Source organism: Galeopterus variegatus, unplaced genomic scaffold (assembly GCF_000696425.1).
Source record: "Galeopterus variegatus unplaced genomic scaffold, G_variegatus-3.0.2 Scaffold3225, whole genome shotgun sequence".
Lineage (NCBI taxonomy): Eukaryota > Metazoa > Chordata > Mammalia > Dermoptera > Cynocephalidae > Galeopterus > Galeopterus variegatus.
The window spans coordinates 189156-197398 of record NW_007729336.1 but is presented as its reverse complement, the minus strand read 5'-3'; the positions used below and the strand labels follow the sequence as shown (position 1 = coordinate 197398).

Sequence of the window (8243 nt, the reverse complement as noted above, 5' to 3'; positions counted from 1 at the left end):
CGAGGGTTGCGATCCCGTTGCCGGTCCCGGCCCGGTACGGGCGCGACACTGAGGGTTGCGATCCGTTGCCGGACATGAAAAAAGACAAAAAGGAAAAAAAAAAAATGGGATTGCTGGGTCATATGGAAACTCCATGTGTAAGTTTTGAGGTACCACCAAACTCTTTTCCAAAGTGGCTATGCCATTTTACAGCCCAGCAGCAATGTATAAAGGTTTTAATTTCCCTATATCCTCTCCAATGCTTGTCACCGTCCATCGTTTTGATTATGTGCATTTAGTGGGCATGAAGTGGTATCTCATGGTGGTTTTTATTTGCATTTCACTACTGACTAATCGAACATCTTTTCATGTGCTTATTGACTATTTGTAGATCTCCTTTGGAGACGTGTATTCAAATTCTTTGACAATTTTTAAATTGGCTTACTTGTTTTTTATTGTTTTTTTTTTCTTTTCATACCTTTCTTTTTTTATTTTTAATCGTACATAATTGTACGGTACAGTGTATTGCTTCAGTTCATGCATATATTGTACAATGATTCACTTATTGTTAATAGCATATCCAACACCTAAACATTTATCTTTTCTTTGTAGAGATTACATTCAAGATCCTCTTTTCTAGCTATTTAGAAATACATAATAGGGGCCGGCCCGGTGGCGCACTGCGTTAGTGCGCCGCTTGGGAAGCGCAGCGGCACTCCCATCGAGGGTTCGGATCCCACATACAGACTGGTTCCCACTCACTGGCTGAGCGAGGCGCGGGAGNCAAGATCCTCTTTTCTAGCTATTTAGAAATACATAACAGGGGCTGGCCCGGTGGCGCACTGCGTTAGTGCGCCGCTTGGGAAGCGCAGCGGCGCTCCCATCGAGGGTTCGGATCCCACATACAGACTGGTTCCCGCTCACTGGCTGAGCGAGGCGCGGGAGCAACACCGAGGGTTGTGATCCCGTTGCCGGTCCCGGTCCGGTACAGGGGCGACACTGAGGGTTGTGATCCGTTGCCGGACACGGAAAAAAAAAAAAAAAGAAAAAGAAATACATAATATAATATTGTGATCTACAGTCAGCCTACAACACCAGAACTTATTCTTCCTATCTACCTGTAACTTTATACTCATTAATCCACCTCTTCCTCTCCTCTGTTCCCCCCCTCAGCACCTCCTCCCCTCCCATCCTCTGGTGACCATTGCTCTACTCTCTACTTCTATGAGAACCACTTTATTTTTTAGGTTCTACATGCGAGTTGAATCGTGTGGTATTTGTCTTTCTGTACCTGGCTTAGTTTATTCAACATGGTGGTGTCCAGTTCCATCCAAGTTGCTGCAAATGACAGGATTTCATTTTTTATAGCTGAATAGTATTCCATTGTATATATATACCACCTCTTTTTTTTTAACCAAAAGCAAATATAAGTAGGAAATAACAAAGATTACAACAGAAATATATGAACTAGAGAATTAAAAAGCAATAGAAAAAATCAACAAAACCAAAGTTGATTCTTTACAAAAAGACCAATAAAATTTGCAAACCTTTATCTAAATGACCAATAAAAAAAGAGAGAAGACTGAAATTACTAAAATCAGAAATAAAGGAGAGGCATTATTACATGGTCATTTTTGTGGTGGTGAGATTTAGTTTCTTTCTGGGCTGGCCCGTGGCTCATTTGGGAGAGCTTGGTGCTAACAACACCAAGTCAAGTGTTAAGATCCCGTTACTGGTCATCTTTAAAAAAAAAAAAAAAAGATTTAGTTTCTTTATCTTTCTCATTTGCATTTTTGTTCTACCAGTGGGTTTTGTACTTTCTTGTGTATTTGTGGTAGTGATTATTGTTTTTCAGATTCCAGGTGCAGGACTTCCTTGGGGATTTCTTATAGGGTTGGTCTTGTGGTGGTGAACTCCCACAGTTCTTGTTTGTCTGGAAAATACACTATTTTCCCCTCATTTCTGAAGGATAGCCTTGCTGGGTATAATAGCATTCTTCGTTGGAAGTATTTTTCTTTTTGTATTTTGAATACATCATTCCATTTTCTTCTGGCCTGTAGAGTTTCTGTTGAGAAGTCTGCTGTTAGTCTGATCGAGGCTCCCTTATAGGTGACTTGATGCTTTTCTCCTGCTTCTTTTAAGATTCTCTCTTTGTCTTTGAGCTTTGCCAGTTTGGCTATAATGTGTCTTGGAGAGGTTCTTTTTGGGTTGAATTTGTTTGGGGATCTTTGAGACTCCTGGATCTGAAGGTCCATGTCTCTCCCTATATCTGGGAAGTTTTATGTTGTTATCTCATTGAATAGGTTTTCCATGCCTTTTCCTTTCTCCTCCCCTTCTGGAACACCCATGATTCAAATGTTTGTGTGCTTAAGGTTGTCTTCTAATGCTCAGGTTTTCTTCATTTTTTAAATTCTGTTTCTCTTTTCTTCTTCTTTTTTTTTTTGTCTTTCTGCATTATTTTGAAAAGACTACATTCAAGATCAGAAATTCTTTCTTTTGCTTGTTCTAGCCTGCTGCTTAAGCTCTCAGTTGTGTTTTTTATTCCATTGAATGAATCTTTCAGTTCCATGAGTTCTGCTACATTCTTTTTTTTTAAATTGTATTTACTTAGAAGCATTCAGAATGTCAACAAAACAGCTACAACTTTTTTTTGCAATTACAGAATGATATTCAGTTAACAAAACAATTATTTTTGTATAAGCTGCATCAGAGACAACTGAAAATGAAAAAACTACCATCTCCATATATAACTGTTTTGTGCTGTGTGCCAGCAAGAACCTGCTTTAAATTTCCACACCAATTTATAACCCACATACTGTACCAGGCAAGGTTAGTGGCTATTGAAAATACCACCAGGACAGGGCTATCTAAAGACACACATTAACTATACAAAAAAAGACACTGTACAGTTTAAAAACAAATCTTACAGAGCCTTACATTTCAATTTTTTTCTTTAAAAGGATTGAGTTGTGTATGGGGGGTTAAACACTTTATAGACAAGAAAAAAACTGTGCTAGAACCAATTTGTTCATCATCATCATCTTCCTCTTCGTTTTCTTTGTCTTCCTCCTCTTCCTTCTTTTTCTAGCTTTTTTCAGCCTTGAAAACTCCCTTTTTTGCTGCATCAGGCTTTCCTTTAGCTCAGTATGCAGCAATATCCTTCTCGTGTTTTTCCTTCAGCTTAGCAGCCTTGTTTTCATAAGGCTGCTTGTCATCTGCAGCAGTGCAGTTCCACATCTCTCCCAGTGTCTTTGCAGCATCGCCAATGGATAGGCCAGGATGTTCTCCTTTGATTTTGGGGAGATACTCAGAACAGAACAAGAAAAAGGCTGAAGGAGGACTCTTGGGTGCATTGGGATCCTTGAACTTCCTTTTCATTTCCCCTTTAGGAGGGATATAGCTTTTTAGTTCTTTTTCATAATGGGCCTTGTCTGCCTTTGCCATGTCTTCAAATTTTCCTTTCTCTTTAGCAGAAATGGTCTTCCACTTCTCCGAGCACTTCTTAGAAAACTCTGAGAAGTTGACTGAAGCATCTGGGTGCTTCTTCTTGTGCTCCTCCTGGCAAGTTTGCACAAAGAATGCATATGATGACACTTTGCCTCTTGGCTTCTTAGGATCTCCTTTGCCCATGTTTAGTTATTTTTCCTCAGCGAGGCACAGAGTCACCCAGTGCCCGTCCAGCTCTCACATGCCCCAGCGCTGTCTCTATGGAGCTCAATGTACTCTACTACTTTCTTGTTTAAGGTATTAATCTCTTTGTAAATTTCCTCTTTCATATACTGGACATTTTTTTCTTGTTTTATTATGTTGTCTAACTGAGTCTTTTCATATCTCAGTTAGTTTCCTTAAGATTGTTTCTTTTCAGTCATTTCAAGTGTTCCCTGCTCTATAGGGTCTGGTGTTGGAGAATGACTGTGTTCTTTTGGTGGTGTCATATTTTCTTGGGCGTTTGTATTTCTAGTATCTCTACATTGATGTCTGGTCATTTGGTGGAGCAGTTGCTTCTTCTACTACTCTGGAGTGGGCTTAGAGGAGAGAGACGTTTTCTTCTTTTTCCAGTCTCCACCGGTGACTCTCCTTGTGTCAGTGCAGTTGGGTGTCTGACAGGCCACCTGCATGGTGGCTGTAGCTACTGCTGTGGCATTGGGCCGCTTAGTGGCTGTGGCTGTAGTGGACCACCTGCACAGAAGTGCTGTTTTCAGCATGCTCCTTGCAGCTTCTGAGTGGGGAATGCTGCCCTTGGCTTGGGCCTAAGACCCCAGGCATGCTCTCATCTACTTCTAGGCAGATTTTTATTGTTGAGTTGTAAGTGTTCTTTACATATTCTGGATACTAGATCTTTATAAAATATAGGATTTACAAATATTTTATCTCATTCTGTGGGTTGTCTTTTTACTTTCTTGATAGTGTCCTGTGACATAGAAAAAACTTAAATTTGATGAAGTTTTATTTGTCTATTTTTTCCTTTTTTCTCTTGTGCTTTTGGTGTTATCTTTAAGAAGCCATTGACTAATCCAGGATCACAAAGATTTATACCTGAGAGTTTTCTTCTTACAGTTTTATAGTTTTAGCTCTTATGTTTAAAAATCTTTGATCCATTTTGAATTGTTTTATGTGAGGTAGGAGTTCAACTTCATTCTTTTGCATGTGGCTATTCAATTGTCTCACTATGTGCTGAAGAGTATTTTTCCCCATTGAATTGTCTTGGCACCCTAGGGGAAAACCAGTTGTTCATACATATATGAGCTTATTTATGGATTCTCAGTTCTATTCCATTGACCTATATGTCTGTCCTTATGCCAGCACCATACTGTCTTGATTATAGTCGCTTTGTAGTAAGTTTTGAAATTGGGAGCTGTGAGTCCTCCAACTTTGTTCTTCTTTGTCAATATTGGGCTGGGTCCCTTGAATTTCTGTGTGAATTTTAGGGTTAGTTTGTCAATTTCTGTAAAAATTCATCCTGATTTTGACAGAGATTACATTGAATCTGTAGACCAATTTGGGAAGTATTGCAATCTTAACAATGTTAAGTTTTCCAATCCATAAGCATGGGGTATCTTTCTATTTATTTAGTCCTCTTTAATTTCTTTCAATGATGCTCTTCTCTCTCACTCTTGCCCCTTTCAGCCTTTTCCTTCCAGCCAAAATAAGTACAGTCCTTCAAGGATTACACATAGGCCATGGGGACAAGCCCCTCAGCCTCCGGGCTCCTCCTCTGAACGTGTCTCTGTTTGTCCATGTCCTTCTTTATAGTATAAGGCCAAGAACCCCTGAGCACAGTGCTCTGAGTCTGGCCTAGATGGTAGGGGAGGAGGACTGCCCCCTGAGGTGCCACATACCCTAGGACACCATGCTGACCTCCAGTAACCAACCTGCTCCTGACCCCAGCATGCTGGTGCTGTGTTGCCTCTTCCCCCAGGAGTCAGTGGACATGTCTGAGGCAGTGGCCAGACTCAGCCAGCTCTGTGCCTCCAGGACTTGACTCCAGAGCTTCTAGTAATGTTGTGGAATGAGGCACGTCCCTTGTTCTGGGTCTAGTGTTAAAGAAGAGATTATCGGTGCTACTCATGAAAACATAGGAAGGACGATTGCGATAGGTATAGAGACCACTGCACAGGGTCTTGCAGAGGGGCAGAGAGATTGGGCTCAGCTCTGAATGCAGCATGGACAAGTGGGAATTTATAGCCCAGGAAGGGTATGAGGGGGCCATAGATGGAAAATTTCTAAGAGGAAACATCAGGGGTAAGGGAGATTCTGGCTAAACTGACCTAACAGGATTCTTGCTGAGGACAGGCCAGGGTGATAAGACATCACGTGGGAGATTGTGGAGGATGAGAAGCCTGATCAGATATCAAAGGTGAGGGGTTCTTGCTAAACTGACTTAACCGGGTTCTCTGCTAAAACTGGATTTTATAAGGAAGTGCACAGATAGGCCCAGTAGAAGACTCAGAAGTCTGATTAAAGTTTGGCCAAGCAAAGAATTTTTGTCACTAAATGGCTATTAATTCCACCTAAGAGTGCACTGGGGCTGCTCCATGACAGGACAAGTCCTATGGCAGGTCCTGCAGATTAAAATCCCTCTCTTTGGAAATCAAGCATTCTGGGCATTATTGGAGACTCCATCCACTCCTCTCTTGTTCCACAGCTGGCTTCTAACTGTGCTGACTCAGAACGCTGAGCAGTATCGGTGGGAGCTTAAATGGGGTCATTGTTTTATGAATACCCGGAGGCTCAGAGATGGAACACTTCAAATGTAATAAATAATAACAATAATATACTCTCTCCTCCTGGGGGCTAAGATTTCATATTAAATGTTTGGTTTGGGTGGTGCCTTCCAAAGCCTTCAGGCAACCTGTAGCACTTTCAGATTGGAGTTGCAAACAGTGAGAACCGTGAGTCAGTTGAGGAGAGACTGACTCAGGAGAATATCAAGGCTGCTGTTTCTGACATACTATATCACAAGAGACAGAAGTGATCAGAAGTTTCCCAGAAGGGCAGAAACAGGATGGTCAGAAAGGAAGAGATCGGACATTTTAAACTAGATCCAGATCGTGAATGAATGAAGCTTCATCAGGGGAGAGAGCTGTGAATCCCGTGCGCCTCACTCTGGGGGTTCCCAATGAGGCCATCAGTGAGGAAAACCCAGCTGGCACAGAGTACCAGCTCCCCGCCACTTATCCTGATACCACGAAGGACACATCACATTCTCGTCTGAGTGATGCAGAAGTAAGGCTGCTTCCTACCCCTAATGTTGCTGGGGTGATTTCACTCACTGCCCCAGAAATACCAAAGCAGGTGCAGTCAGACCCACCTGGTGCTGGTCCTACATTCTGGGGGCATCTTTCAACCTTAGAGTGGGCACGACAGAAATATGAGTTTTAGAAACCACTAATTATGTTCTATGTGCACCTGCTCTCAAATGTTTGTTAAAGGCATTTGGGCCAGAGGCTTGTGCCTGTGGCCAAGCTCTAAAACAGAAGTTAGTAAAAAAAAAAAGAAAAAAAAATTGTATACGAAAATGCCTTTTGGAATCCTACCAGTCCCCAAATAAAGACCTAAAGATGCAGTCATGGTTGCGAGTTTTCCAAAAATTCTTCCTACGTGTTCAGAGCTTCCAGTGACCATTTTAGCACCTCACGCTTCAGTAGGAGCAGACAAGGATCTCAGATACTGAAATACAAACAAAGAAATAAGCTGAGGAAACTGTCTATGCACAGGGAGGAAAAAAATTATTCTTGTAAAAATCCTGAAAGGGACATTATCTCCACCTATGAAACAAGAAACAGATGGTGTAGGAAAGGAACATTCTACAAACAAAAAACAGCTCTTGAGAATAAAAGTTGAAACACTCAACAGAAGGACTAGAACATGAAATTGAAGAACTCTCCCAGAAAGCAGAGCAAAGGGGTGAAGCGAGGGCATAGGAGGAAAAAGACAAGAAATGAGGTCCAGCCCCGGAGGCCCAATTTAAAAAAAAAAAAAAAGTCATCCCAGAAAGAGGAGAAAACAGGAGAGGAAATAATCAATGAAATTGTTCAGGACAATTTTCTCAAACTAAAAGGCACAAGTATCCAGAATGAAAGGGCCCCTGAGTCCCAGCCCCACAGATGACAATAGACCAGTGACCAAGGCTTTCCTCCTGAGATGGTGGCTCGATTTTATTTCTTGCACACAGTCATTTTTCTTACGAAATGTGGAGAAGAGTGGCCTCTAAAAGCTAGTCCTAGTTCTAGAGGGTGAGAAGCCTCTCTGGTTGGAACGAAAGGAGGCTCCTGGCATGCCCTGGGTGCCCCCCAAAGCTCCTCACCTAATCCGTGGAGAGGTGTCCTGAAGGGGGTCTGGGGTCCTGAGAGTGAGGCCCAGCCTGGGTGCTGGAATATGGTGAGGGGCCGGGTCCCCAGCTGACTCTCCCCAGAGAGCTGCAGGAGAGAACTGGCTCCAGATACAGGGGCAGAAGGGGAAGGCAGGTGTCAGGGACTGGGGCAGAAAGGGACCTTCCACGGCTGCCACATGTGGGTGGGGGGGCGTGCCTTAAATGCATTTTGGCTAAAAGAACAGGCGATACTACAGCATCATCCCTCCTTGACCTTTCCAAGCCACTAATCTGAAGGCACATGCATGTGTGCGGTATGATGATGTGTGTTTCAAGGTTGAGCAAACTGTTTGTATTTACTCTGTGGCTGGGTGTGAAGAGAGACCAGGACAAGGGTAATATCCCGGCTGTTTGTCTACCTCATGGGAGAAGCAGCAAGGGCCTTTCCCCA

General features: G+C 42.6%; 1 pseudogene across 1 annotated transcript; it reads right to left on the bottom strand.

Moving 5' to 3' along the window:
- Nucleotides 1-2405: 2405 nt before the first annotated feature.
- LOC103600091 lies at nt 2406-3697 on the bottom strand (annotated as a pseudogene). Its single transcript, XR_551363.1, has 2 exons — nt 3000-3697; nt 2406-2428 (listed from the first exon to the last, which is right to left on the bottom strand). The product of XR_551363.1 is annotated as a high mobility group protein B1-like (transcript).
- Between the last annotated feature and the right edge of the window lie 4546 nt (nt 3698-8243).